Raw genomic sequence first — 10,644 nt, forward strand, 5'->3', positions numbered from 1 at the left:
TTATATGAAAATGGAAAAAATGAGAAAGAAAATATTAAATATTATGAATCCATTTAAAATTCGAAAAAATTTCTTTGTATATAAATAATTTTTAAGATAGTATGAAAAACTTGTTTAAATTTTTTTTTGATTCTACGTTAATTATAAAGAATTAAGAACGATAAAACAAATCAAAAAGATAAATAAACAGAGTAAAAAAAATATATCTGATTCACAAGATAATAGCACAATAATTAAACATTGATGATGTATTCTTTTTATAAAAACCAGCCTCTTTATTATTATATTTTGATCATAAATAATTATTATTTATTTATGGGTTAATTTTCTTTTTATCAATTATATCCATTATGACGTTGTCAGAATAACAGGAATATTACATACTTAATTATATTGTATATAAATTTAGCAGGCATAGATAAGATCTCTGTACAAATTTAACAAAACAATTTCAATTTACTTTAAAAATAAAGTTTACAATTTCGTCGTGACAATATGTCCTTGTTATGATTCAAAAAATATATTAGCCAGAATAAATAACAAATAATAATTATTCTTTCTGATTAGATAAATCTAAAAAAATTGCTACGAGAAAATAAAATAAAGAAAAAAAAATCGTTACCTAGAGTTTTTTACGTGTACATAAGCAATAATTAGATTATTTCAAATATAAGTTTAAACTATTTTTAAAATAAACAACCTCCTTTCACTTTTATTGGTTATACCATCAACGTTTTTTTATAGCGCAAAAATGTATAATAGAATTTTTATTAGTAAGATATAAAAAAATACAATCTTAAAAAATATAAATCGTAGTTAATACATAAAAATTGACAGTATATTTCTTTTTATAAATATTTTGTTTCCTTGATTTTTTATACGTTGAATTCAATAAAAAACAATAATTTTACATACTTTTTATTATATATTCGAAATTTATTTTTCTCAGCATTTTTAATTTAAATTATTTAATTTTTTCGTTTATGCATTTAACTAAAACAAAAATAAAATCTTTATCTTTATTTTCTGTTTGTCACATTATCAAAAATCCATCTACATGGTTTTTATGAATTTTTCATATTTTTATTTGATCTAACTTAATTTGGATTTAATCTGCAATATGTTTTAAAAGCATTTTAATAATTTTTTAAAATTTTTCACATGGATTTTTCTATTGATTCATTATCTTAATTGTATCTTGAATGCTTACTTTATAATTTTTTTCTTTTGAAAAAAACTCACAGATCGTTAGTTCATTATAAAAAAATAGAAACAATATACGGAAGAAACTAGAAATAAGTTCAATTTATATTTATGATACAATCTAGAATCTTTTTTACATTTACACATTTCTAATTTACTTGTATGCTTATTATTATACTATTTGCACTGTTCGATTTATTTATATGCAGATTCTAGTTTTTGGAGGTTTCATACCTATCAAAGCATAAATTTTCATGACTATACCACCAACGTATGAATATACTTTCTATAAAACTATCATATGTTCTGATTTTTAGTGTAAAGGGCTTCTTATACAAAAATATACGCAAAAGAAAAGGTTTATAAAATTACATAATACATCATTTCATTCTTGCATTTAAATATATAAGACATATGTATGAAAATTCTATACTTAAAGTAATTTTTTGTTAAAAATAGTAATAATTCTTACTTTTATTTTATGTTTATCGTATTTGGTGTCTAAAAACGATAATCTGACTTTTAATTGTTAAAAAATACTTTCAATAAACAAAAAATATAAAAATTTCAAAAGTCTTAATGCCCTGTAAAATACATCTTTTCGAATCTGGTTGTGGTTTAAAGAAAAAAAACCTATCATATCATTGCATTTGCAATATTCAGTACATCTAATCACATGAAAATGTGCAAATCCAATACCTAAAACCCTTTAAAATATGTTCTTTTGTTCATAATCCGCTTTGTTAACTTTCTATTTTATAGTTTGAATTTATAAAAAATTGTGGGCATTCAATGTGTAAAATTTAATTCATAAAAAAAAATATAGTAATTCTTTATATTTAAATTTTGTATTATACAAGCTTTATTTGCTAACAATCACAGAAAGTTTTCCAAACAAGTTTATAATGCCATGGTGAACAAATACACAAAAAACGCTATTAAAACACTTATATCTATGAACTAAAGAAGGAAACATAACAGATAAATGATAAAATAAGCCTAATTTGTATAATGTATACCAAATTCTTCTAAGTAGTAATCAATTGTATTTAAGTATAAAAAGAGCATATAAATTTCATACTCTATTAAAAATAATATTCTATTGATATATTAAATCAAGACCAAGTGATTTTAGGTCCAATAAAAAATAATGTGTTTGTATAATTGCGCAAAAAAATTTAAAAAAAGAATGCTGGCATGTTTATTTTAAACTTCTGTATATAACAGGCATTTTTGAGCAACTGAATGACTTTCTTAAATCAATTATAATATTTGATTTATTTCATTAAATTTGAGAATATTTAATATGATTGTATTTTATTATATTCATAAACTTATGTATAAAATTTTTGTTCTCATATGATCAGGCTTAGATCATAGTATCATCAATATGTAGTAGATATCGATTTATTTTATAGATGAAAAAAAAGGAATATGTAAAAACTATCAAAATGACTTTTTTTTCTTAATTAATACAAACAAATCTTTTTAAATAAGAGAATATAATATTTTTTTGTTCTTTCGGAAACCTAATATTTCTAATTAGTAAAATAAAAAAAAAATATTCTACATTTTATATAAGATTACAAAACCGGATGTAATGAAGCAACAATAAAAGATATATGCGAGGATGTCTGACTTTTAGAAGCTTCAAAAGAATTAGAAACACTTTTTTACAAAAATCTTAGATCTGCCTGTTGCATGAAAAATGATGATCAATTTTAATATTAACTGATCATAGTATAAAACTTGGTGGTAAATTAAGCGTTTAAAAACGCAAAAGCCTTTAATTTTATAAATAAATTGCTATTTGATGATTAAAATAAAATTAAAATATTTTAAGTTTTTATTTAAATATATATTGCCACATCTTTTTTTATATGCATCTTTAGATTTGAAAATTTTGCGTTTGAATTTTAAAGTTAGTAAGTAATAGTATGAATTAAATGCAGTAATTTTGTTAACGATTACTTAAATCTCAATTTTTTAACTTTTACGACGTAATGTAAAAAATTGTAATTTTAATAACTATTAGAATCTTGTAATACTGTTGCTACGTTGCATCTTATAAATTTTTATACATAAATATGTTTACATGTGTATTTAGAAGATTAATCTAAGTAAAAAAACGAAAAGCTTATATAATTTATTTATAATTACAAATTTCAGGATTAAATAAATTTGAATTTTTTATCAACAATGAATTAAGGAAATTTTTAAATGTATAGAAATTTTTACCCAACTACAAAATATACATAAAAGTCGTTGGTTATTTTTAGAGAAAAAAGAAACAAAATGCTACAAAAAGCAAAATATACACAAAAAATGAATTCTTTTGACCACTGGAGTAATTTAAAATATAAAATGTTTTAATCGTGCAGAAAGCAACACCTGTATAATTCAACCGCATTAATAGATATAACAAACTCATTATCATTCAAAAAACAAAATATCCATAAAATAAAAGATCATAAATTTTATAGTACATTTTTTATAATAAAAATTTAATTTACACAATAAACCATCATTTTACAATCTAAGAAGTAATTGTTAATTTTCACAAATCTAAGAACAATTGACCGATGTACATCACCAGATTAATTATCTATGTTAAAAGTATCAATTAGTAAAATATTACTTCCATACATTTATCATCTAATTAATTTAGTCCGGAATTTATTATATATAAATCATAAGATTAGTAATTTTTTTTATATTGTACACAAAATAAATATTAGCATCATTTGTTATCTATCCAAAGCGTATATATCATGTCTATTATTATTATAGAAAAGGAAAAATCAGTCAATCAATATTTGTTATTTTTACAATGGAATTTCGCAAGATTTAATATTATTTATTCTTGCTTTAGAGGAATAAATTTCGCGCTTGTATTTATTTATTTACTCATTATAAATTTATTTTATTAAAAAATTGCTTTAATTTATTATATTATATTAAATTAAGACTGATTATATATTTTTTTATAAGTTGTAACAACAAATAATAGTAAAACTATTTATTTAAGACTCCTAATTTTTGATCTAATATTCTTTAAATAGTCGCATATTTTCTAATTGCTATATTTTAGCACTAAACATATAATAACAGATGCCTTGATATTTATGCAACTAGTTTATTTTTATGAAAAAATTTATGCATCATAAAATCACAAAAATAACATTTCGGTAATATAAAAATTGTTTACGTATACATAGGATACCGACGAAAGTCTGTGCAAGCTAAAATAATATCATTCCCATTACGAAAAAGCAATATTCTTTTAGAAATTAATAGTATAATTATTATTAGATACTATCAAAAAAATTTGAATAATTCAAATAATATAAATGCAATTTTGTACGTTCCTATTATTCAAAATAATTATTTTTACATCTATGTATAAATTTGAAATCATTAAATCTTCTTTTTAAAGCATAATTTTTTTAATATTTTTAAAATATATTTTGTTTATCCAGACTATTAGAATTATGGCAGCAGATTTTGTGTAACGAAAAATTTGGACGAGAAAATTACAAGTAAAACATATAGGCTACTTATTCTCAAATTTATGGCCAGCACAGAATTTACTTATAATTTATTTTTCTAACATAAAATTTACTAGTTTTTTAACACCTAGATCTCGCTGAATATATTTAGCTCTTATTATTTGTAGATTAAGTAAAATTTTTTTGTATAGAAAATGAAATAGAATATATTTTACAGCGATAGAATACATCTTTAATTAAGATTATATATATAATAATTGGGTGTTTTGGATAAAAAAATAACTAAAATGAGCTTTTTTCGTTAAAATATCAAGCTCAAATTATTAGTAGTTTTTAATCACTAAAAATCAACAAAATTGCAGCTCCCTTTTTTTAATAAGCTTGTTAAATACAAAATAGTTGTGAAATATAATATAAAATAATCGTAAATAGTAATAAAAAGAAAAGTTACAGCAATATTATGATAAGGATAAAAGGTTCACCATAATTTAAAATAGTTTTCTGCTATTAAAAAGCACAATTCAATAGATATATAAATGAATTGTGTAATTGAAATTTAATTTACATACATTTTCCTGCTTATAAAAAAACAACATGATAATGAATTTAGGATAATCTTTATAATTAAATTTTAAATATTTAAAAATTTAAAAATAGAAATGATACACAAGATGCCGATATTTTTATACCTAAAAAAATTATAGCGTAAATCTACTTTTCTTGAATAAATGCAATAATATTAATGATAGCTTGAAATTCTGCAAAGTTTTTATATCTTTTTATATATTTTTTCTATTATATCACACGGGTATTAATAAAACGTTCAACTAAAAAAAACAATATATTGTATTTAGATTGGTTTGAAAATGACATAGAAAGATCAATATTTATTATGATTTTAGTTTCTACATCGCCCTATGTGGTATTTAAACATAAAAACAAAAGGGATATGCATACTTGATGACTGGTTATGTTTATAACAATAATATGTTTATCTATATGTTCCCAATACTAATCGTATAATATTTGTCATTGGTATATGTGAAATATAAATTATATACCAAATCTTGAGGTATAAAGGGTTTCTTTCATTTTTATATGGTACATTATAATATTAATGTAACTAATACCACATGATTTTATATACCCATAAAAACATGCATAGCACCTTAAATATAAATTAAACCCTATCATTGCACATTGTGGGTGTTTAAGAACTATATAAATAAAATTTAAGTTTTTTACAATAAAGCCTATTTTTTAACACAGCTAATGTTTAATTGGGCCAGAAGCCCATTCATTTATATTGAAAATTATTTATACAAATGTAAGTTATTTATATTTATTTATTACAAATTAAAACCATTATTTATATAATTTAGATACCTTAAAGAACACAATTGCTGATTTTCTCTAAAAAGATTTGGATATTTAGATAGTTATACGAATCCATTCGTTTTTCAACCCCAAAGATTTAATTTGTTGATATTAGAAAGAGATCATCGTAAAATTATCTCCTTTCAAACTATATTTTCTCGTTAGTATGAAATGTCAATATACTTGATATTTAATTCTGTTTAAACCTAAAAATATGCAAATTACGATCCTATTAAATAAATTTATCGAATTTTACATACAATCTTTTCAATTGAAAACCATCAATATATTTACTAAATTGTATGTTCAATATCATCGGTTCTGGTAGAGGATAGTGTCAATATTAAACAGAAGATATAAACGAGAATTGATCCATGTGTTATTCAAACTTTCTTAATCCAGCCAATCGGCGTCAGATAAGAAAAGATGGTAGCCCATTTGGTCAATGTGTGCATTGCTTAAAAAAATTTGAACCTCAAGATTTTGTCAGAAAATCGGGAATAGCTTAGTCATCTTTTTGAGCATAAAGACTTGGAAGCAGTATCATACTTTTCGGTTATAACCGGACAGAAGCCTTATTTACCATCCACTGCAGAAAAAATGATGTTAAGATGTATATTTAATTAGAATTATATACTTGTCTTGTTAAATTTGGTTTAAAAATAAAATTTTGAAATACTGCTAAAAATTAAATTTGGATTCTGTAGATCTCTTGAGTTTAAGGAAATGCTGTATTCTAAAAAATATCTAAAAATACCCTTGAGCTATATAAATATAGATTTTAATGATCTGAAAATGAGCAAATGCGAAATTATATACATAATATCATAGATTGAATATACGAATATGTGGATAGATGTTTCCTGTAGAGCAGGTTTGTTAAAATTAAATTAGCTTTTGCCTTGATCAAAGAAATGGGAAATATTAAGATATCTACTTAGAAAATAAATGAAAGGTTTTTTAGAAATTTGTGCACTACAAAAAATTATTTAAAAAATTAATATATATCACAGAGATCATTAATTTAAAAATATAAGTTTGTAAATGAAAAAAATACCAAATAAATTTTTTTCTCTATTTATAGCAGTACAAGTGAATCCCATGTATATCTCAAAATTGTAGATTTAATGAAAAACAAACAAAAAGATAAAAATATCACAATAAAATTGCAATAATGTTATAAGTTAATTCAAATTCTGTTCGTACAACTTGAATTGTAATTTAAAATGGTCAAAAATATTTTGCATAGCAGATGCAGATTATGTTTATTTGATAATTACAGCCATTAAAATTAATTTAATTTTTTCTCATTTAAAAAGGAAATTAATTTATCAATTAATGAAACGCATCAAAATATCATAATCGTAGAAAATAAAATAAAAAAAGATATCTTATTTTCAGATTTGAATTTATAATAATTTACATTTTTTTATTAAAAAGACAAATTTTTTTGTAAAATAAATTATAAATTATATTTATTACTTCTGTACATCAATCAATTTATTGCATATCCAATGATAAAATTTAAAAACAAGATAAAAATATATATAAAAAGGGAAACGTATATAACTAAACTTTTTAAAAGGCGGATGATCTTATATAGTTTCTTTTTAATAAAAAAAAATCGATTGATAAAAAAGCCGTTCTAAATAGAATCTACTTACATGCATTCATACTACATTCAAAAATTATATAATAGACAAAAAACATAGGTTTATGTTGCATTTCATAAATAAAAATATAATAATTAAAATAAAAATGTTAAACACTAGAAATCCAATGTCATTATTAAAATTATTTGACGCCTTATGATATTTTAACCATACCTTATTCAAAAATTTAAAGAAAAGCAACCTATAATATCTGTACAGGTTGATTAATTATACGAAAAAATACACATTAAGACCATAAAAACATTGAAAATATCGAAACATGTATTACTAAGGGGTAAAATACTTACAGCGAATTTTATCTAGCTTAATATAATAGTAAGTATCACAGAAAGATTTGTATATAATACTTCAACAGCTTAATTTAAATTGAAAAATATATAAATAACTTAAGAAGCAAAAAAATAATAATCGATTGTCTTGATAAATTATATGCAATAAAAAACAAGCTTTCTAATTTTTCAGAAGTGCCGGAGTTAAGGGGCTTTTATAATAATATTATTGGATCGTATGATGCGTATTAATTTGTCATAAATTGACTTTTTCTGTTAATAAATACATAAAATATATACACTATTGTATAGCAAGGTTATTTTGTATAATATTACATATTTAAGCACTCGGTATATATTAGTTTATTTTATATAGATATAATCGATATTTGGATTATTTTGCTTAAAACTTATAACATTTTTTTATATAATGCGATGATATGGTTGCTGTTTTCTATCGTTTAGGTACGTTTTTTTTACAAATAACATCGCTTATGATATTGGACGTGCCAAATATTTAACATTTTTAAAGCACAGAATATACATACATATTTAACGAAAATATACTTATTTTGATACTTAATTAATAATCGGTTCTTTTTGTGCCAAAATTATCGGTTAATGGATGATATAACTTATATTTTTAGAAATACGGATAATTCGTTTTTATAAATTGTAAAATATATGTTTGTAACATTTCTCCCTTATTAAAATTTTACTTATAAAATTTGTTGCAAAATATCTTATAATTTTAATCCACATTAGTCGTTAGGGGTAAAAATAGTGTTCTAAATACTATAAAAATTTAGTCTTCCAGAAAATTATCTATTTACTGCATACTTTGTTGTACCCGAATCATTTATGTGTCGCAATATTTTATCATTAGCTAATAAAGATTTGCTTAATTACAATTAAACCGAACATGGTCGAAATGGATTACAGATAATATTTTTTAAATCAAAAGAAAAAAACGAAACTGTTTGAGTCACAATATTTCCACATATTGAATCGCATAAGAAAATTTCAATCTATTTGCATTTTTATTTCATTAAAATGATTAGAGGAATGATATTTGCTCTTCTTAAAGATCCTATTTCCAATTTTTTTGATTCTCTTTTATTCATGATTATTTATCGGCGTTTCATTTTTAATCGTTCGTTCATAGATCACATTTAAAAAAAATAGTCCTTTTCACCTAAATAATATTCTAGATGAAAAATCAACTAAATATTATAAAATATTTATTGAATATTTAAACATTGTGTGTATAATATAGCCGATTATATGGTCTTTTTTCCATGAATGTATATATTTTATCCCTGTTAGCTTTAAAAAAATCGAAAGAATTTGATTTTAAGCAAATAAATTTACTTTTGTATTATTAGCTCTTAAAAGATAGATCAAAGAACATTTAGATTGTAGGAATTATTTTTTTTATATTTACAACATCATATAAATTTTTAGATTATAAAAAAGTAGATATACGTAAAGATAGCAATAATTTTATTGACTCTTGTAAGAATAACAATAATGCTTATCGATTTTTTGTTTTATGTACCATTTAATATTATATTACACGTTTTCAAAATGTTGATTTTTTATTTGTAAAAAATCTCTGCTGTATCGAGTCACATATCAAACTCCAGATTTATTAAAACCCTTGAAATTAATTTTCTAGCAGAATAAGAGGAATTCATCATAATTTAGCAATCAATGTGATAATATAATGAATTTATAAAGCACTTTCTAATGATTGAAAAACAAATTATGTTACTCTGCAATAATAGTCAAATAAAAGCTAGTCTGTATTTTAATTTTAATCTTGAATGTATAAATTTATCCCATCTGATTAAAAGATTGTGCTAAAAAAACACACTCAATGCAAGATAAAACAAAAAAATTTACCATCCGTTCATAGATTTTGTTGTCTATACTTTTCTATTGTGTATAGAATTTTAAAACATCTAGAAAACAACATTAAAGATGATCCTATGATAGAGCAATAAAAAAAAAACTTTATGCAAAGAAAACATAGATTTTTGCATAATAGGGGATTTTTCTGATGATGTTTGACTACTAATAAAACAATATAATCAACCCATCAAATATAAAAAGGATTGTATTGAGCTAAGATGCTAGAATAGGAATGTAAAATAATATTATTAAGTATTTATTTAATGTTCTGTGTCTATTTCCATTGACCAAAAAAAAGTAAAAAATATGCTTGTTAACTTAATTCGTATTTGATGACATAATAAGATCGTTGTCGTATGTAAAAATACACAGATTCAAATATAATTCTAGATCTTTTTAGTGTAAAAGATAATTTTCATCATGAATCCTATTATAAAAATATATCGATCAGATATATGTGTTTATATGAAAATCAAGCGAAAGAGTTATATTTTTATAATTTCTTATATTGTAAAAATTGACAAAAATGTTATTTAGATCAACCTCGTTCGTTTACCTTAAAAAATATTATTACAAAAGCTGCTTCAAAAATTAACCATAAATAATGGAGATACATCTATCTATTTTTGAAAACCGATACGCAATTTAAATTAAGGTTTAATAAATAAAATACAGGTTATTTTAAATTTCAATTATCTA

The sequence above is a fragment of the Rhyacophila brunnea genome, unplaced genomic scaffold, assembly GCF_057557595.1.
Source record: "Rhyacophila brunnea isolate RB1 unplaced genomic scaffold, BYU_Rbru_1.0 scaffold_71, whole genome shotgun sequence".
Lineage (NCBI taxonomy): Eukaryota > Metazoa > Arthropoda > Insecta > Trichoptera > Rhyacophilidae > Rhyacophila > Rhyacophila brunnea.